General features: G+C 56.7%; 1 pseudogene; it reads right to left on the bottom strand.

The window, feature by feature from the left end:
* Positions 1-308: 308 nt before the first annotated feature.
* LOC133754825 (sodium-dependent neutral amino acid transporter B(0)AT3-like) lies at positions 309-7,506 on the bottom strand (annotated as a pseudogene).
* Between the last annotated feature and the right edge of the window lie 14,063 nt (positions 7,507-21,569).

Genomic DNA, 21,569 nt, shown 5'->3' with positions numbered 1-21,569 from the left:
GGTCAGCCTGGGGCTGGATTCCTGGCAGGGAAGCTGTGCAGGGCCTGGCCTGCCATCAGCACACCTGCCCTTTGTCCATTGCTGCAGCTTGAGGCTGTGTGGGCCATGCCCTGTGGGACTGTGTGGGCGGCACTGACACAGAGGGCCTCCCATGGCAGCCAGGACCTGGGGTGCCCCTGAGTGGACTCGGCCTCCCATTTGAGGGCAGAGTGGACCCCAGACAGAGCAGGCTCAAGACATGGGGAGCCAAGAGTCCTGCAGAGTCGGTGGGAGGACATGATGAGGTCACCCACGGCCATCCCTGCCCCTCAGTGGGCCCTGCTGTCTTGCAGCCTCAGGCTCCTGTCCAGCCATGTGTCCTGCTACTGCCTCCTGCACTTGGCCACCAGCCGGGCTAGTGTGATGTCCGGGACCCACAGTGCAGGCAGCAGGGACACGAGCACACAGATGGCTTGCACCCAGCCAGGGTAGAGTTTCTCCTGTCTGGAGGGGAACTGCTCCTGCAGGGGGCACAAGAGAGAGAGAGAGCTCAGCCTGGAGGGGGCAGACCCCGGGCTCCAGACCCCAGGCCTTGGGCAGAGCGAGGCTGACCCAACCACCTGTGCGTGGAGGCAGCCCCAACTCCTCCCTGGGACTACAGGAGGGCAGCATCCTGGGTGCGTGCTCAGGGATGAGGGAGCTGGGGCTTGAGTCTCCCTCTGGGTGGAAGCCCTCAGGGCAGGCAGGGGCACGTGGTCCCCACCCACTGACCTCCAACACTTGTGGACAGGTGAGGTGTGGTCTGAGACCCCAGGGATAAAGCAGAAAATTCTCACTTCCCCCAGGCGGACCCTGAGGGGTTCTGGTGCTCACTCTGGGAGGGGTGGCCCAGGCCAGGTGTTGCATGGTCCCCTGTGTGGACGGGGCAGGGAGTGACCCTTCTCCAGTCTGCCTCCCGACCTCTCCCAGACACTGGAATTGTTGCTTCCCTGGCTGCCTGTCCCCACAGCAAGTGGAAAGTGTGGGCTGGAAGGACCGATGTCTCCAGGGTCTGGACACTTCTCTGAGGCCCTCGAGAGGCTCTGGTCCCACCAGGGTCACCCTGCGGGTCACTGCGGCCCCTTGATCCCCATGGGAGGACCTACATGCTGGGGGTTCCAGGCCCAGTAACTGGGCAGCCTGTGGGCCAGCAGGATGAGGTAGGCCAGGAAGATGCTCAGGAGGAGCAGAGGGCTGGCCACAAGCCACGCCACACACCAGTAGAGGCCTGCTCACCGCCCTATCATCCACACGATGTCATCACAGAACCTGCACAGATGCTGGGCTCAGTGGCACTGCGGAGCCATCCCCAACCCCTGGGCTCCTTATGGACCTCAGCTCACCCCTGTAGGCCATAGACGTAAATGACCCCACCACCTTGACGAAGGTAAAGACGATGAGGTTGAGGGAGGCCGTGTAGCTGTCGAAGATCTCAAGCCAGTAGCTTCTGGACTGCAGCATGAAGCAGGTGGCCGAGAGCAGGCAGGCCAGGCAGACCAGCCCTGGGGTGCAGGGGGCTGGATGGGAGTCCTGCACCTACCCCTCTCCCCCACCCTGCCCTGCCTGCCAGAGGTGGGCGAGGGCTTGGCCTCAGCTGGCCACAGTCAGGGCAGGTCCACCTGCATCCTGCCCAGAGCTGCTGGGCTGTCCTCAGGGAGCAGGCTGGCCTGGTGCCCCTGAACTCTGTAGGGGAGGCGGCAGGCATCCCTATGGCTGAGCTGTGCACTCACCCATGAAGGCCTCCTTGGGGACCCCCGTGGGGACGACCCCCATGTCCAAGAGTGGCGTGATGATCCCCTCCATGTTGCTGAACATGGACAAGAGCCCCAGGGTGAAGAGCATCCCGAAGAAGAACACGGCCCACATGGGCGCCCCCTGCATGGGCAGCACGGCCTCCATGAAGATGATGAAGCCTGGGGCCCCAGGCACTCTGCAACCTGGAGGTGGGTCACGTGTGTGGGCCAGGGGTGTGCCTGCAGGGATGCCATGCCCACCATCCCTCCAGGAGGCTCTAGGTGCCTGGAGCCAGGATCTGTGCCTGGCTGCCCATCAGCCCAGCCCTGAAGCCACCCCACTGGACAAGGGCTCCACTGGACTCCGGCAGGCTCACAGCCCTTTGGCCTGGCCCAGTGCCTGGGGTTCCCAGGGTGGCCCTGCAGCCCTGCATGCACTACCTTGTCCAGGAAGTCCTCCAGGTGGCAGACCCTCAGGGGCAGCAGGGGCAGCCTCTCTGGCTGTGTGGCATTGAGCTGTGTGAGGACGGCCTCCTAGCTAGCCCTGTAGATGCTCTGTTCCAGGAAGTTGAACTCATCAATGAGGCCCAGGATGTTTTTGCGGGGACACAGGGTGGAGCTGTGGGGCCTGTGTTACCACCCACTGCCTGAGCCAGCAGATGTGTCCAGGCACAGGGCCCATGGCACCCTGGGGGCCCAGCCCGCCCACGTCTCTGCTCCTGCGGGGAACCCGTGTGCACTATTGTTCCGGGAGGGGGCAGCCTCATCCTTCAAGCCCCGGGCTGGCACAGGGGCATTGTCTTCTGCAGCTCAGCTGAAGGGCCCAGCCTCCCATTTTCAGGACTCGCAGGTCAGCATTCAGGGGCTGAGAACCCCCGCCCCGTGACCTGAGAGCCCCTGTCCGCCCACACCCGGCATCATGCAGCTCCCGAGGTCGGCTTTGGGGCTCGCTGTCCACATAGCTGCTCCTGTCGCCCTCCCGCACAGTCCACTGAGCCCTGATCTGGGCATTGAGGCTCCCGGCTGGGGTCCCAGCAGAGCCCAGCCCTCCTTTGTCAGCTTTCTGGGTCGCTCAAGCGCCATGTCTTCCGCAGGTTTGCTGTGTTCTGTCGGCAGCCAGTCTGGCTGCTCAGAAGGCCCCGTGTCCAGTGTCCTAAATGCGGGAGGCCATGATTTGCCTCACGGAGGAAGCCACGTGTCAGGTGGGTGCCAGGCATGACAGCGCCATTGACCACGCTCAGTGCAGGGGCGTCAGTGCCTTGTATGAAGCAGGGTCTCACGCAGCCACACAGAGTAGGGACAAGTGCGGCCAGGGGAGGAAGTACGAGCCTCATCCTGATGCCCCAGGCACCCAGCCCAGCGCCCCCAGTGTGGGCATGGCCGCCAGAGTGGGAGCCCCAGCCCAGCGCCCCCTCACTCAGTGCTGGCAGAGACCCAGGGAGTGGGAGCCTTGGAACAGAGAGAAGCATCTTTGCATGGTGCAGCATGTCCGCCACTTGCTATGCTCCATGGAACCCCGGGAGTCAGGCTGAGATGTGACAGGACCCTGTCCTTGGGGTCTGGGTGGAGGAGCTGGAGAAGCTCCTTCAACACTGGTGAGGGTGGCGCTGAGGTGAGGCACACACACATGAGGCACACATGAGGTGCACACATGGGAAGCACACAGGCGCACATGAGGCACACACACATGTGAAGCACACACATGCTCAGTGCTCCTGGGGCACCGGCTCCAGCAGCACTGCCCATGGCTGGCCTGTCCTCTACCTCCTCCCTCTGAGCGGTGTGGGGTTGGCACAGGCACCACCCATTGGCTCTGCATGTGGGGGCCGTCCTGAGTGCCAACGGGTTCAGCAGGACCCTTGGGTGCCTGGAGCCCCCTCTTGGGAATGCGTACTCTGCGGGAGCAGGGCTCCCTATGCCAGAGGCTGCAGCCCATCCAACACCCCAAATGAGACATGTCTGGACGGCCGGGCGGAGGGCCTCAGGGTTGCTCGGGCGGCATCGGCGTACTGGGGCTGCCTTAGGGCCATGCACTGTGCACATCTCAGAGCGGAAGAGGCCTCCTGTGATCCTGGAGGCCCCAGGCGCACGGGGTTCAGTGGCAGCCCCCCAGAGGTTCCAGGGGGCACCCCTCTGTCCCTGACTCGGGGCCCACTTCCCCCAGGGCAACCTCAGCTCCATCCATTCCTGAGTTTCATCTGCTGAGACCCTTTTTCCAGTGAGAGTCCTCAGGAATGGTGGCATGCCTGCCCCACCCCTGCCCATGGCGTGGCCTAGCCTCACCTGTCCAGGCACTACCCGTGGTCCGTGGTGGCCTTGAAGCCCATGACAGAGAAGATGGCAACAGAGGCTTACAGGGAAGTCATGCTTTTCACCAGGGAGATGACCACGGCATCCTTCTCACAGTTGTTCCTGCACATGGGGGCACTCAGGGCCTTGGGAGGGCCCCCTGCCCACTGACCTGGGCCCCTCACACAGGGGTACTAAGGGCCTCGGGAGGGCCCCTGCCCACTGAGCCTGGGCCCCTCACACAGGGGCTGCATTCAGGGCCCCCTGCCCATCAAGCCTGGGACCCTGACATGAGGGCCTTCCCGTAGGGCCCCACTGAGCCTGGGCCACGCCCCACTGCCTCACTCTATTCCTTCACCGTTTGTGGAAAGGCTCAGAGCTGCACTCAGCACCCTGTGGGCCCCAGACCTGCCCCAGGCCACAGTCAGGCTGGGCACACACAGCAGCTCCTGGAACAGACAAGCCAGGTGGAGCCCACCCCAGGCCAGCAGGTCCCACAGCACCGTCCCCAGCTCAGCCCTTGCTGGCTGGCACTGCAGCGCCAGGGTGCCAAGCATCCTGGGGCAGCCACCCACCTGGGCGGGTTGTAGCTGGCAAAGGCGATGTGTCCACCGAAGTCCAGGGACAGAGAGAAGATCTGGGTGGCTGCATCCAGCCACACCCGCACATTCTGGAGAATCTGCATCTGGAATGTGAACACAGCAGATGCTATTCCAGAACGTTCCCTGGCCCTTTTGGGTCACACCACAACCAGGTGTGACCTGTACAGATTCCAAGAACCGTTCAGGACTTTGTGCCAGGAGGGAGCTTGCTTGGCGTTGCAGCTGACATGGCTCCCCTGTTCTGTGATGCAGCCAGCAAGCTGTGCCTTCATCAGGCCCACAGCAGAGCATGGCTGGCACTTGGTGGTGGGGCCTAGAACCAGATCTGAGCTGACTCCAACCAGGGTATGCTCCCTGCCCTCTCCCACGTGTGGCTTTGGCTGTGTGAGGCCCCTGGGCAGGGGCATTTGCACCCACTGCCCCATTTTCCCACTGCTGGGTGTCTGGAGAGACAGCCTCATGCCCAGGTGTGCAGCTGATTCCTGGTGGTGGTCAGCAGCCCTGGAAACCCCCTTGGGATCCTGGACCAATGGAATGGTCTAGAAGCGCTGCAGACTCCAAGGAGAAGCCCTTTGGTCCTGTGTGCCACACCTGCTGGACGCTTCTGCCCCAGGTGACAGCTGATTCCAGTTGGCCCCTCCCCCACACTCCCACCTTGTCAGCACCTGGATTTCCTGCAGGTGCACAAGTCCACACACCCCAGACCAAAGTCCCTGCCCCGACCCTGCTGAGACCCCGAGGCCCTCATCCTTTGCCCACTGGGTGCCCCCTGCCCCCTTCCACTTATGTTAGGGGTGAACAGGTAGCAGAGCCCATATGTGGCATGCACACCCTGCCCCAAGAGCCAGCAGGGCCATAGGTGCCAGCACAGTTGACCCTGCAATGGAGTGGCCCCCACCCTTCAGCCGAGCCATGCTCTCTCACCTCCCTATGAGGCTGAGATGGGGAAATGAGGCCCAGGGCCTGGTGTGTGAACGGATGGGGATCTGGGTGGCCCCTGGGTCCAGAGAGGACCAGTGACCAGGAGAAGTCACCTGGCCACACTGGCCACGCCCTCACCCATCCTGTTGCCATCCAGAGGGCAGCAGCTCCAGGGCAATGGGTGCTGGAAGGAGTTGAGGAAGTACCACAGCACCCAGGTGCTGTAGTACAGGCTGACAAAAAGGACACCTTGAAGCAGCCCAGCTCTGCGGACAGCAAGGACAACGCATCCCATGGCAGGGGAGGAGTGGTGCCGCCACGTGCAGAGCAGGTCCTCCTGGGGAGCTGAGGAGGGGGTGGCCTACCTACGCCGCCCAGGTAGGGGGAGATGGCCATCCACACCCCAGTGCTGCCCCTGCGCAGGTGCTGGCCAATGGCGAGCTCGATGTGGAAGAGCAGGATCCCCTCAAAGACCAGGGCAATGAAGTAGGGGATGAGGAAGGCCCCTGCCAGGACACAGAGGTCAGGGGATGGCCACCCTCTGCTCCCCATTGGGGCACCTGGTGTGTTGCTGGTGGCCAGCCCTGGTTCTGGCCGAGTGTGGTTGGCATAGCTGCCAGCTGCATACTCAGCCTCGTGGGAGAATAAACCAGCCGGGTGGCACTGTGGGGCAGACTCAGAGGCTGTCTGTGTGGTCAGTGTGGACAGGCAGAGTGTGTGTGGCCAGTGTAGACAGGAGTGTGCGCAGCCAGTGTGGACAGTGTGTAAGTGGCCAGTGTGGACAGGCAGAGCAGGCACTGCCAGTGTGGACCAGCAGAGTGTATGTGGCCAGTGTGGACAGGCAGAGTGGTCATGGCCAGTGTGGATAGGCAGAGTGGGCACGGCCAGTGTGGACAGGCAGAGTGTATGTGGCCAGTGTGGACAGGTGGAGTGGGAATGGCCAGTGTGGACAGGCAGAGTGGGCATGGCCAGTGTAGACAGGTGGAGCAGGCAAGCAGACACCTGGAACAGGAGCTGGCATGAGGATGAGGAAGGGCCACCAGCTCAGAAGACCCTGGAACTGCCCAGGAGCGAGGAGGGTGAGTGCGGCCATGCAAGATGTGGAGGTATTCTTTACAAAATTCCAAGTGATGGGTGATGGGCACTGAGTGGCTGGGGTGAGACCGCCCCTCAGCACAGCCTGGGGAGGAAGGGGAGTAAGAAGACAGAATGTTCCGGCATGTTCAGCCATGCTTGCTGCATCTGGAAACAGGTGCCATAGCAGCGCATTGGGGCGGCTGCTCCTCCCTCACCTGCATCCCTGATGAGAGGCCCCCTCCCCTGACCTCTGTGTCCCCAAGGCCCTGGCCCCTGGGGGGATCTCCCCAGGTTCCTCACTGGAGAGGGTCGGGCATGGGCATCCCAGGCCTGCTCATTAAATGGGGGCACTTGGGCAACAACAGCCCTGAGGGCAGCAGCCCCTGGCTGGTGCACACATGTGGCAGCACAGGTGCATCCATGATGCTGGTGAGCCTGGGGCTCCTGTCACCCCACAAGGAGACTTGGGATATGCCAGCCCCCATGAACGTGGACACCAGGGTGATTGCCCCCTGGAGACTGGCTCCACACCAAGGGGCAGCGCCGCTGGGAATGGAGCTGTGTGCTGGCCTGGGACCCCGTGTGCGGGCCCCTGAATTCTCCGGGGCTCAGACACCAAGGCCAGGCTCTTCCTGGGGCCCCATGTGTCTGGTTTCCTGGGATGGTGGTGCTGCCCAGGGGTCAGGGGTGGGGAAGGCCAGCCCCTTGGCTACCCAGATGTGGCTGGCAGGCTCACCTTCACCATGGGTCTGGCACAGGTATGGGAACCTACAGATGTTCCCCAGCCCCACAGCAAACCCCATGCAGCTGAGCAGGTACTGGAGCTTGTTGTCCCACCAGGGCCTCTCATCCTCCTGCGCATCCATGGCTAGGTCTGGGCTGAGGTCCTGGGCCATAGCAGTCCAGTGGCTCAGGGAGCATCCAGACCACACTGCACCTGCACCCTCTGCTGTCCTGGAGCCTGAGCGTCCCCTCCATCGCGTCCTCTGGTTTATTTACAGGAAAGCCGGTGGAGCCTGGTTAATTGGTAACCTGGTGCCTGGCCATGCCCGCATCTCCAGCCCTTCTCCCACAAGCATGTCCAATGTCAGCTGCAGGCTGGTACCACCATGGAGAGAGCTGTCCCTGCGACAGCCGTGTGCTCCTGTTGGGGATGTTCAGGGGCATGGTGAGTTGGTTTTAGTTATTTATCTGTAACAAGTGTTTTGATGTTGAGGTAATGCAGACTCATGCTCATTGGTGACAGGGTCAGAGGTCCCCGCTCCCCTCCCCCACCCTCGGTTTGCCAAGGTGGCCTGTGAAGCTGAGTCAAGGATGTGGACACCTCAAGACCCAGAACATCCATCACCAGGGAGCCCCACCCTCCACCCAGGACCCTGGCAGCCCCTGACCTCCCCATGCCACACAGTTCCCGACAGGGTCAGCAGATAAAGGCTGTTGCCTGGCCACATGTGGCTGTGGTGGCTGTGGCTTCCCTGCTTCTGGGGCAGCATAGGAGGGGGCTTAGTCCTCAGGCCACACCTGTCTCCTGACACCTCGGGAGTCTGAACATGGCTTCCTGGCCAGTCCTATGTGGCCTGTACCAGGGGCTGCACCTGCTCCCTAGCCCAGCCTGGGGCCCTCAGAGTGGAGCCCACACCCTCCCCAGAGCTACAGGAGTCCCTGAGGTGACCCCCACTGAGCACAACAGGGACAGGGCTTTTGGGAGGCAGACAGTCCTGCACAATGCCCAGCCTGTCTCGGCCACAACACGTGGCCTTGTGGACAGCATCCCGATTGCAGCCCACAGGGGAGTGGAGCTGACCACCAGCCACACCGATCCTGGGGACACACTTGCCTGTCTAGACATACACAGAGAACAGCAGATGCAGTGGTTTATTTAGACGGGGACACTTGATGTCCATGAACCTGCCTGTCTGTCACATTGACAAGGATGCCAAGCTGCAGCACTGTGCTCCAGAGGTGTCACATGACCACCAGCCTCCTGGATGGCACACCTGGCCAGGCCTTGCCAGGGGCACCACAGGGCAATGGAGGGGTGAGTGCTGAGTGGTCAGAACACATCCCAGCTCTGCCCTGCTCCATGTCTGCGGTGGGCTGGGTGGCTGGAACTGCAGGACTGGAGCTTGTGGCCAGGGTCTCTGGGAGGAAGGGGACCCCCCAGCATCCCAGCCCAACTTGTGATAATTCTAGAAAGTCTGCTTGAAGGGAAGCACCCAGGCTTTTCTGCAGAGCATGGAGGTGGCCATTTGTGGAAGCAGATGCCACAGGTACAGCTCGCGTGGGGCTGAGGTTGGTGCCAAGTCCCAGGGCCATCCACCCCAACCCAGCCCTGGGCTCCAGGGGGGCCAGGAGGCATGCAGCATCCTTGGTGGCAGGGGCCAGGGCCAAGTTACCCTGTAACCCTCTCTCCCAACATCTGGCTAACAATTCACAGTTAATGTCCCTGTAAGAAAACAGCTGTTGTCTTTCTCTGGCTGGGCCACACTGAGCTGCACTCAGGGTGTCTGTCCATGCCAGGCAGAAGCAATGATTAAATGGTGAATATTCATTAAGCCAGGGGTGGAGGGGCCAGGGCATGGGGGGTGTGGCCATGTCACCACAGGCTCTATGGGCTTCTGGTAAAAGGGCCCAAACCCTGACCTCAGGGGTCTCTAGGTCAAGGATCTGTAGCTAAGGGGAGGGCACAGGGTGGGGGCTGGGAAATGAGAATGGCTGTAGGGGCCGAGTCAGTAGCCCATGCTCCAGGCTCCACGGCCATCCATGACAATCTGGGGTGCAGCAGGTGCAGCCTCCCCACCCCTCAGCTCTTGACTTTGGGGGACATACCCAGGGCTGTGTGGCGTGCTGCACCATGTTCATGACAAGGAGACTGGGCCCACATGGTGGACGTGTGTGCCATGAATATGTAAATACAGATGCACACATGTATGTGAACATGTGTGCACCTGGAGATGCACACACATGTACGTGCATACAAGCAGTGTGTGTATACGTGTAAGCACGATGCACATGTCCACATGTGCACAAAATATACAGCTACATATGTACAGATGCACATACACACATATGCATGCATATGCACACACCCATAAAACATGCACATGTATGCACACAGGCATACGTGCACATAATACATACATATCCAGGCATGCACACAATGCTGACATAACTCACATGCACACACACGTGTGCATAGACATGCATGCATATGGAGAAATATCACATACACATGAATGAATATACACATGTACAACATGCATGTTTACACATTCAGGCTAGTGCACACATGTATGCAATGCTCACACATACACATGAATGTCTGCACACATGCACTCACATGCAGACACATGTAGCCTGGGGCTGGGCCCCTCAGTACTTGAGGTCCCTGTTCATGGAGGCTGTGGACTGTGTGCTGACCAGGCCCTGATGCTCCTCTGGCTACTGGCAGCGGCCTCTGATGAGCTTATAGATGGCGAAGCATGGGATAATGAGGCTGGGCACGCTGGCCATGACCACCACCACCACGTACACCCAGGGCAGGTACCCGACCTGCCAGGATTTGGGGAACTCCTGGGGGAGAACCAGGCCTGAGATGAGCACACACATGGCCTCCACCCTGACCTGTGACCCTCCCCTGAACACACGGCCTCCGCCCTGACCTGCGACCCTCCCCTGAGCACACGCAGGGCCTCCGCCCTGACCTGCGACCTTCTCCTGAGCACACGCAGGGCCTCTGCCCTGACCTGCGACCTTCTCCTGAGCACACGCAAGGCCTCTGCCCTGACCTGCGACCTTCTCCTGAGCACACACACAGCCTCCACCCTGACCTGCGACCCTCCCCTGAGCACATGCAGGGCCTCCGCCATGACCTGTGACCCTCCCTGGCGTGGTGGCCCTGGGCACTCACGTAGCTGGGGTCCCAGATGCTGTAGGTTAGCTTCTTGCTGACTTTGACCACGAAGTAGAAGAGGAAGATGACCAGCATGATCAGGGAGCTGACCACCCGCCACATGAGCTGCCAGAAGATGTTGGGCTTGTGCCCAATCATGAACTCAATGTCCTTGTTGAACCTGGAGGCAGAGGCCGGTACGGTGTTGACTGACCTGGGTGAGACACTGACCGCCTGCCTTGCCCTGCACTCTGGGCCTTTCACAGATGGACGTGTGGACACATACAGTGCCAAGCACAGCTGCACAGCTGTGGGGCCAGGCGCATGGCCAAACCCGCACTGCATGATATTACCAGAGCATGGCCAACCCTGTGTACCTTGGCCTGCCCCTCAGCTGCACACTTGTACTTGCACACATGGCCTCTGCACACTTGGCCTGCACATACCTGTGCCTGCACACCTGTACCTATGCACCTGTGCCTGCACACCTGGCCTGCACACACCTGGCATGCACACACCTGTGCCTGCACACACCTGTGCCTGCACACCTGGCCTGCACACACCTGGCCTGCACACACCTGTGCCTGCACACACCTGTGCCTGCACACCTGTACCTGTGCACCTGTGCCTGTACACCTGGCCTGCACACACCTGTGCCTGTACACCTGGCCTGCACACACCTGGCCCGCACACACCTGTGCCTGCACACCTGTACCTGTGCACCTGTACCTGCACACCTGTGCCTGCACACCTGGTCTCAGAAGCAGCTCACCTTGATAGCTTCTCAGGCTGCTCTCTGGTGGCCACCCCACCCAGCAAGGTGAGTACCCAGATGTCTGGCCAGTGGGGGCTGAAGGCCCCCCTCTGGAAAGGCCTGGAGCTCCAGGGAGATAACAGCCCCCCACTACAACATAGGTACCCCAGGCCGAGGGCCCCAGCCCCACTGCCCACCCACCCTTGTTCCTCTGCTGCACCTGCACCCAGGCTGCTGTGGGGGACCCAGACCAAGGCTCTTGCTTGGCTGAGTGGCAGAGGGTCTGCTCACACCGTGGTCCCCATGCTCATACACCCCAAGTTCTGGGCGGTCTAACAATGCTGCTGTCAGTGCTTGCTCTGCACAGCTAGGTGTAGGAGAATCCGGAAGCCAGAGGGGCATGGACTGCCCCTGGGGGGCCCTGTGGAGCTCCCTCCTGGGACTCAGGGCTGCTGCTCTGCTGTCTGCCTTGTGCCCCCCAAGGCCAGCCCCAGCACGGCTCCCCACCGCCTCCTCCCTCATACCTGTCAATGCCATACACGTAGAGGATCCTGAACATCTTACAGAATGCAATGATGAGCAGGGGGATGGAGCCCACATATCTGTCCAGCAGGTCGCTCCTTGGGGCTGCCATCTGCAGGCCAGGTGTGCAGGCACAGGTGTGTGCAGGCCAGGTGTGTGCAGGCCAGGTGTACAGGCACAGGTGCACAGGTACAGGTGTGCAGGCACAGGTGTGTGCAGGCACAGGTCAGGAGGTTCCTTGGAGCAGAGCCAGGATGACACCGGGTGCGGGGCGTGGTGGGGGCGGTACAACTCACATGCTGAAGCAGTCGTCGTAGCACTAGGTGGCGTGGAACCAATGATGGAGTAGATCACTGTGGCCGTGTACATGGATGTGAAGCCATTGATGGAGGTGATCCCCGAGTCCATCTCACAATTGTTGCTGTGGTGAGAGCGGCATCACCCCACTGCCGGACCCAGGAATGAGGACCCAGGGCCTGCTGGGAAGTGGGCTGGGCAGGAGTCCACCTGTGCCCCTCCAAGCAGGTGTGGGCACTGAGAACTCAGACGGCTGGAGGGCTGTGCCCAGCATGGGAGCCCAGAGCACTACCAGAAGTAGTCCACAGAGGAGCTGAGCGTGCACTCATTAGTGTAGCCTGCAGGGTCACGGCCGTGATGCATGTCAGCAGGAGCAGCACACGTGCACACACCCATGCCAGGCTTGCATGCTCCCTGGCCCCTGACGGCCTCCCTCTTCCTCTGCTGCCCTGAGGGGAGTGAAGTCTTGGGGCTCCTTGCCCCCAATCCCTCTAGGACCCTGGCTCTGGCCCCAGGTGGCGCTGCTCACCCGTGAGGTTCTGGCCCAGCAGGCACTGGCTCCAGGGCAGCGGGTCCTGGAAGGAGTTGAAGAAGTACCACAGTATCCAGGCGATGATGGTGTTGTAGTACAGCCAACCATGAAGGACGCCAGCATGGCGGTGATGCCTGCCTGGGCGGGAGGGGCCTTCAGGGGAGTTTCCATGCATGGTGGGGCAGGGGCTCCTACAGGTGCTTGCCTCTAACAGAACCAAGCGTGAGGGGACCAGGAGAGGCAGCCAGGGAGGACTGGATCGTGGGCTTCAGGGCAGGGGCCTCCTGCCCCAGGAGTTCTGATCAGTGGACCCTGCCCAGTGCCCTGGCTGGAGGTCTGAGTGAGCCAGTGCCCCAGTCACAGAGCTGGTCAATGAGTGACCCCCGGGGCTGGCAAGGTGTGGGAGTGGATGGAGGCTGCTTGAGCAGGTGGCCAGTGCCCCCTGCTGGGCCCTTCCTCTGAGCAGTCAGGCTGTGCCCCTCCACTCTGTGCCGACACTGCCCATGCCCCCCAGGTGCCCATGGAGGGGCCTACCTACGCCCTTGAGGGCCGGGTGCATGGCGCTCCACACGCCCACAGGCCCCTTGCACAGCCTCTGCCCCGTGGCGAACTCCAGGTACAGCAGGGGGATGCCCTGGAGGACCAGCAGGATGAGGAATGGGATCATGAAGGCCCCTGGGGAGGCAGCACCAGTCAGGGCAGGTCCCCTTCCAGGGGGGCCACGTAGGGGCTGCACAGTGCCCACCTGGTGGCCCTCCCAGCCCGCGGCTGCCCAGGAGCCCCAGCATGTGCGGGCAGCACCTGTGGAGCCAGGCAGGGCCAGGCCACCTTGCAGCTGAATGACCGATCCATCACAGACTGGCTGCTGCCCCTGGAGCTGCCCACCTTGGGCTCTCAGCAAGTTTAGCCAAAACGCAGGAGCTCCGTCATCCATGTATATCCAGCTCCAGACCTGACAGAACTGTGCACACGGGTGTGCGCATGCATGTGTTTACATGTGCTGTGTACATGTATGTGCACACACATGTTGATATACACGTGTGCATGCATGCACACATGTGTGCTTGTGTGGGCACATGTGTAATGTGCTTTATGTGTATGTGTGCGTACATGTGTGCGCACGTGTGTGTGATGTGTGCACACATGTACGTGTGCATGTGTGTGTGTGTGTACACTACTGAACTTGGCCTGCAGTGTCTGTCAGGCCCCCTGGTTGTGCCCTGTGTGTGCTCCGTGAGAACCACATTGATGGGAATTTTTTGCAGGTCAAAGACAACATCAAGATGGTTGTTTGGCCCCGGAGGTATGGGGCCCACAGCCCACTCCGGAGGGCCTGGGTTCGAGTCCCAGCTCCACCCCCAGTTCCAGCCTCCTGCTGACAGCCACCAGGGAGGTGGTTCAAGGACCTGGCTCCCGGGCACCCACGTGGCTTGGCATTCAGGGAGTAAACCAGCAGGCAGAGCTGTCTTTCAAGTAAGTTAGTTAAGTCAAAAAAACATGCAGCACCAGGGGACAGTGGCAACCTCTGGCCGGTGAGGAAATGCTGGTGCGTTCTGACCTCAGGGATTCTCGCCCAGGAACCCAGAGAACAGCCAGACTCCACTCCAGACATCACCATCACTCAGATCCAGGCCAGCAAGGGCCACATATCAGCAGACGAGGGCCGAGCAGAGTGCCCACCCCAGAGCTAAGTCCAAGTCTCCCGAGACCTGGCCCCCACCGTGCAGAACAAGGCAGCTGTCCCCCGATGGACGGACAGATGGACAGAGCAAAGAAGTTCCTGTGCTCGGGCCTGGGGTGTTGTGTGAGTGACATTAGTGGATGCCAAAGGACACCTGTAGCCCTCACTCACAGGAGGACCTGAGAGAGACAGGAAGCATAGCAGGACTGCCAGGGGTGGGGCACCCAGCTTTGGGCTGGGGAGATAGAGTCCTGGAGAAGGTGGCAGAGGCTGCTGCACATGGCCCCACCTGCTGCCCCTGCTGCACACGGCACCATCTGCTGCACATGGCACCATCAGCTACACACGACACTACTGCTCCTACTGCACACGGCACCTTCTGAGGCCAGCTCTGCCTCCCCAAGGCCGAGGTCCCCCCTCTCAGGTTCCTCACTTCCCCTACCCTCCTCACCCTAAGGGAATGCTCCTGGCCATCCCTGGGAGCTCTAGCCTGAGACTTCTGGGAAGTGACCTCTGAATGTGGGTGACATTGACCTCATTTTGAAGTTGCAGGAATTCAGGGCTGGGCAGGAACAGGAGCCCAGGCCAACTGACCAGGAAGTTCAGTTTGTCTGGTTGTCTTACGATAATCGAGAAGAGAGATGTGAACTCAAAGGAGAAGCCCCCACTTGCATGAGTTGGCCTGAGGCTGAGACGACCCCAAGTGGAGGCCTCAGGCCATCACGGCTCACACATGCCCAGTGGGCTTTGAGAATGGCCTGCATAGGTGAGCCCCCACCTGGAGTCCACAGGTGCCTCCCATGCCCCTGGCGGGCCAAGGTGGCCCCCTTCCAGCTGGGGGCTTCACCGGGAAGGAGGCATGCAGCAAACCACATTGCCAGGAGCCTGGACGCCAACAGTGGCCCCACACCTGACACCCGGTGGGCGATGTTTCCTCCCTGGACGCGGCACAGGATCACCTCGGCCCACAGTGAAGGCAGAGCCCAGGGGCAGGAAGCAGAGGCCTCCCTGACCCCGTGCCACATGGCAGCGGTGGAAATGAACTTCTGTGTCATCAATGTTCTAGAACAGATCTCTCCCTGTGGCCGCTTAACCACTTGTCCATGCTGCACCAAGTCACACCACCAGCATGCCAGGTCGGCCAGGGTTGAATCCTGGATGTTCTATACTTGACCTAGCTCCCTGCTAATGCTCCTGGGGAAGCAGTGGAAGATGAACCAAGAACTTGGATTCCTGCCACTCATATGGGAGATCCAGACGAAGTTCCTGGCTCCTGGTTTCAACCCAGCCCAGCTCTGGTTGTTGTAGCCATTTGAGGAGTGAACTAGTTGATGAAGCTTGCTCTCTCTCTCTCTCTCTCTCCAATTCACTCTCTCTGTCACTCTTTCAAATAAACCATTAAAAAATACAAAAAGAAAAATCACAATTATTTAAACTAAATGCTTAAAAGCATTAATTAAGTTGAGCATCTGACCATAAAAAAGCAACTGTTAGCAGAGCAGTAAAATATAGGAATGTTCCTATTATAGTTAAGATTGTCTATAATGAACATAAACAGGAAAGTTAACATGGAACATTGAAAGCTCTTTTCTCAAGGGCCAGCAGTGTGGTATAGCAGGTATTGCCACCACCTGCAGTGCCAGCATCCCATATGGGCACCAGATTCGAGTCCTGGCTGCTCCACTCCTGATCCAGCTCTCTGCTATGGCCTGGGAAAGCAGAAGATGGCCCAAGCACTTGGGTCCATGTACCTGAGTGAGAGACTTAGAAGAAGCCCCTGGCTACTGGCTTCAGATTGGCCCAGCTCTTGCTGTTGTGGTCATTTAGGGAGTGAACCAGCAGACAGAAGACTTCTCTCTTATGTCTCTGCCTCTCTGTAACTCTGCCTTTCAAATAAATCAATAAATCTTTTTTTTTAAAAAAAGAAAGAAAGCTCTTTTCTCTGGCAGCAGACCCATATGAGATGGCCTCCTTCCAGTCTCTCTTTTCAATATTGTACTAAAAGTATAATCAGGGAAATGAAACAATAAAATTTGAACACTGAGTATAAAAATTTTTTAAAGATTTATTTATTTTTATTTGAAAGTCAGAGTTACACAGAGGAGAGAGAGAGAGAGAGAGAGGTCTTCCATCTGATGGTTCACTCCCCCAATAGGCTACAATGGCCGGCACTGTGCCAATCAGAAGCCAGGAACCAGGAGCTTCCCCCTGGTCTCCCACATCAGTGCAGAGTCCCAAGGACTTGAGCCATTCTCCAATGCTTTTCCAGGCCATAGCAGAGAGCTGGATCAGAAGTGGAGCAGCTGGGTTGAACTGGCACGACCATATGGGATGCCAGCGCTTCAGGACAGGGTGTTAACCTGTTGTGCCACAGCAGCTGGCCTCAAAGATTAATTTTTAAGTAACAAAACTATCCATACAGAGATAATCCTAAAACAAACTGATAGGAGAACTAAACAAGAATCCTGGGTACAAGATCAACTTATACCATCAATGGGGTTACTATATATCACCAAGAAACAAATATAAATCTATTTTAAAGGAAAAAGATACAGACTAGAAGCAAATAAGTCTTTGCAGTATCTTTAAATATTCTTCAAAACAATAAAAAATACTGAAGTAACATTAAAGAGAAGTATGCCAAGAATCTGATCAAACTGAAAGGCTCTGGCCAGTGCCGCAGCTCATTAGGCTAATCCTTGGCCTGCGGCGCCGGCACCCCAGGTTCTAGTCCTGGTTGGGGTGCCTGATTCTGTCCCAGTTGCTCCTCTTCCAGGCCAGCTCTCTACTGTGGCCTGGGAAGGCAGTGGAGGATGGCCCAGGTCCTTGGGCCCTGCACCCGCATGTGAGACCAGGAGGAAGCACCTGGCTCCTGGCTTCAGATCCACAGAGTGCGCTGGCCGTAGTGGCCACTTGGGGTGTGAACCAACGGAAAAAGGAAGACCTTTCTCTCTGTCTTTCTCTCGCTGCCTAACTCTGCCTGTCAAAAAAAAAAAAAAAAGAAAAGAAAAAGAAACTGAAAGGCTAGATTTAGTAAATGTTAGTGAATTGTGACTGTGATGCTCAGTTCTAGGTCACAAGATCCCAGCAGGATCACAGACATGGACATGGTGGGGATTGAGGGATCTCAGGTGGAATCATCAGGGACATGACAGTACAGGCTGCTGTCGAGAGCCAGCCCCCAGGAGGATGAGGTGGCGTTAGACTTGAGCTGAATGTCCCCCAACAGAAACTGCCCAAAGGACTACCCCTATGCTAGGGCAATTCTCATTGGTTGAATCTTTTCTGATGTCATGCATAATCACCAGCTGAACAAACTGTGTCCAATCAGGTATGCTGAGACAACACTGCAGTACTATATGGGATCTTTGATCTTGGTGTTGCCAAACACAGCTTCTCTAGTCTGCTCCCAAGAGAGGCTCTAGGTGGCTCAGTCTTTGCTGCTCTGTGAATTCCCCTCACCACAGGAGCCTTCAGAAGGATTCCCAAACACCTCAGAAGCTGAAAAATAGAGAGTATATGGAAAGAATTCCATCAAGCTTTCAGGATGTGAGCTGGGCTGGCAGCTGGGACTGTGAGTATCCTCTCTTGTCCCTGCATTTAGTTTCCTTGGCTCAGTCCTAGAGCCAATCTTGCCAAATTGTGTTGTGAGGATGAGAGAATCCTCAGGGAGAATACAGACTTCATCATGTATGGAAGAGAAGCTGTGACATATAGGGTCCTCTCTCCCTCCTTTCTCTCCAGGGGTGACCTGACTCCTCTTAGTTGGGAAACAGGTCATCAAGCCCACAACCCAATTCTCTTAGCATAGCCCTTCCTCAGGATCCGATGCTGTTTTCTCTTGCTAATAACACAATACTATAGAGTTATAGTGTAAGTGATAAAAAAGTAGCTTTATTTGGCTCAAATCCAAGGTTGGGAGCAGCCTATGGTTGCAGTGTTCTTTTTGGCAGAGGTCTAGATGTGGCACAGAGGCTATGTGGCCCAAAAAAGGGAATGCAGGAGAGGCCAATACAAAGTGGCTTTTTAAAAATATATTTGCTGAGGCTGGCACCGCAGCTCAATAGGCTAATCCTCCACCTGTGGCACCGGCACACCAGGTTCTAGTCCTGGTCAGGACGCCGGGTTCTGTCTCAGTTGCTCCTCTTTCTGTCCAGCCCTCTGCTGTGGCCAGGGAGTGCAGTGGAGGATGGCCCAAGTCCTTGGGCCCTGCACCTGCATGGGAGACCAGGAGAAGCACCTGGCTCCTGGCTTCGGATAAGCGAGATGCACCGGCCGCAGCGCACTGGCTGTAGCAGCCATTGGAGGATGAACCAATGATAAAGGAAGACCTTTCTCTCTGTCTCTCTCTCTCACTGTCTAACTCTGCCTGTCTATATATATATATATATATATATATATATATATATATATATATATATATATATTGCTGAGCTGGCGCTGAAGAGTAAGGAGCTAAGCCTCCACCTGTGGTGCTGGAATCCCATATGGGTGCTGGTTCATGTCCCAGCTGCTCCTCTTCCTATCCACCCCTCTGCTATAGCTTGGGAAAACAGTAGAAGATGGCCCAAGTGCTTGGGCCCTTGCACCTGCATGGGAGACCTTGGAAGAAGATCCTAGTGTTGGCTTGGTGCAGCTGTGGTCATTGTGGCCACATGGGGAGTGAACCAGTGGATGGAAGACCTTTCTCCCTGTTTCTCCCTCTATCTGTAACTCTGCCTCTCAAATAAACAAAATATTTAAATAAAGATATATTTATTTACTTGAGAGGAAGAGTTAAGAGATACACACACACACACACACATACAGAGTGATCCTCTGTCCACTGGTTCATGCCCCAAGTGGTCAAAATGATCAGATCTGGATGAGGCCAATGCTGTCTGGAATGCCATCCCCATCTCCACATGGGTGCAGGGAGGCAAGCACTTGGGACATCCCCTGCCACCCTCACATTAGCAAGGAACTAGATCAGAATTGGAGTGGTCAGGACTTGAACTGGCACCCATATGGCTTGCTGGCATTGCAGGTTGCAACTTAACCCATTATACCACAAAGCCAGTCCCCCAAAGTAATTTCTATAGCAGACCTCTGGCGATAACTCATTAATCACATGAACAGACTTATCCTAATCACCTCTTATTGATGTGGTGAAGATTAGATTGGTAATTTTAAGTTCATGAGCTGGAAGCCACACCTAATTCACTTTGTGTTGTCATATTCATCTACCTGTCAATCAGGGGACTTCTCCCCAGAAGTACCTCCTCTTACCCAGGACATGGGGGTTGTACCATGTAAACACTTCCATTTTTCTTTCTTTTTTTTAAGTTTCATTTATTTATTTGAAAGCCAAAGTTATATAGAGAGAGAAGGAGAGGCAGAGAAAGAAAGAGAGAGAGAGGTCTTCCATTCGATGGTTAATGTCCCAGTTGGCCACAATGGTCAGAGCTGTGCTGATCTGAAGCCAGGAGCTGAGAGCTTCTTCCAGGACTCCCACACAGGTGCAGGGACCCAAGGACTTGGGCCATCTTCTACTGCTTTCCCAGGCCATGGCAGAGAGCTGGATTGAAAGTGGAGCAGCCAGGATATGAACTGGCACCCAAATAGGATGCCAGCACTGCAGGTGGCGGCTTTACCCACTACGCCACCGTGTGGGCACCAACACTTCCATTTTTCTAAGAGTATAACAAGATAGGAAGAACAGAAACTCTCTGTCCTCCACCTAGACTCAGGAGGAGCAGAGCAGGTTATGATAATTCCCTTTCTTTGGCCCCCTTTCTTCCTAAATAAGCCCGTTTGTGTGTGTGTTTTTCACTTTGTAAATAGTTTATCACATGGCATGCTGTGTTTGGGTCTGTGTTTAGTATTCTTCTCTAAGTAAAGGCAAGAACCTGGAAAGTTAATTTAGGCCCTAAACTTAGCCCATAACATTATAAGATGTCATCTAGTTCTATTTCCTAATAACTCATTATTAGGATTCGATCTCCCAATTACTGTCATAGTGGACAAAACATGATCAATCCAAGCAATAAACCTGGCAATAAATGCCTATATTTCCAGATCTTTTTCCACATTACCAATTGGCAACTTTCTCCCCTAATACTTCCAAAACTATCAACTATTTTTCTCTATGACACACTTCATTCAGCTTCAATGTGTTAGGTAGGAAATAACAATTAGCCTATGCATGTAAGAGAGACCTAAGGAACACAAGGCACCACAGAAGGGGAAGCAATGCAGCAGCCCTTAGCAGCCTCAGAAGCACACATTGGAAGCTGCCTAGTATTTTCCACCATAGAATACTGCTCCTACCATGATAACATTACTGGTGGTCCTAGCCTTCTCCCAAGATAAGCTCCCCAGAGGAATCTCCTGGTACCATCTGGGCTACCAACCTAATAACATTCAGTAATAAAACCTTGGGGGCTAGTTTACCTATTTCATACCTGGCAAGTCCTTTGCCCAGAAGAGGGAAGGGGAAAGAAAAGTGTTGGGAAGAACTGGGCCCCAGGGACCAGTGTTGTGGTGTAGCAGGTTAAGCTTCCTCCTGTAATGCCAGCATCCTATAGGAGCACCAGTTTGGGTCCCAGCTGCTCCATTCCCAATCCAGCTTCCTGCTAATGCAACCTGGGAAAGCAGCAGAAGATGGTCCAAGTCCTTGTGCATCTGAACCTATGTGAGAGACCCACGTGAAGCTCCTGGCTCCTGGATCTTGGGTTTGAGCTGGAGCAGACCCATCCTTGTGGCCATTTGCGAGTGAACCAGCAGATGGAAGATCTCTCTATCTTTCCTCTCTTTGTAATTCTGCCTTTCAAAAAAATAAAATATTCTTTAAGAAAAGAAAAAAGGAAAAAATAACGGGACCTCATTCCCTTATAAGCCCCAGTCTGAATACATACTTGGTGCTCAACTCTTGGCTGAGCCACCTGTCTGGCCTATAAGTTGTATTCTCCACACTAATCTATGCAACCTTGCTTTTCCAGTCTGAATTACTGGGCACCCTCTCAGATTCTTTCTGGAGAGCTGTCCATCCCCATTCTACCCCAACAAATATGCTACATTGCTTACAACTCTTCTGTACCACATCTGAATTCTTTCTTTCATGAGAACAAGAACATTTCCCACTCATCTTTGCTAAAATATACTTGTCATTTTCCCACAGGACAATCAGTAACTCTTTAAAAGTTGTTTTTCTGTTTGTGAACATTTCACATTAGAGGAAAACAGACAATCCCTATCTGACACACCAGTCTT

This window comes from Lepus europaeus, unplaced genomic scaffold, assembly GCF_033115175.1.
Source record: "Lepus europaeus isolate LE1 unplaced genomic scaffold, mLepTim1.pri SCAFFOLD_29, whole genome shotgun sequence".
NCBI classification, from domain to species: Eukaryota; Metazoa; Chordata; class Mammalia; order Lagomorpha; family Leporidae; genus Lepus; species Lepus europaeus.
This window is presented reverse-complemented; position numbering and strand designations above follow the sequence as displayed.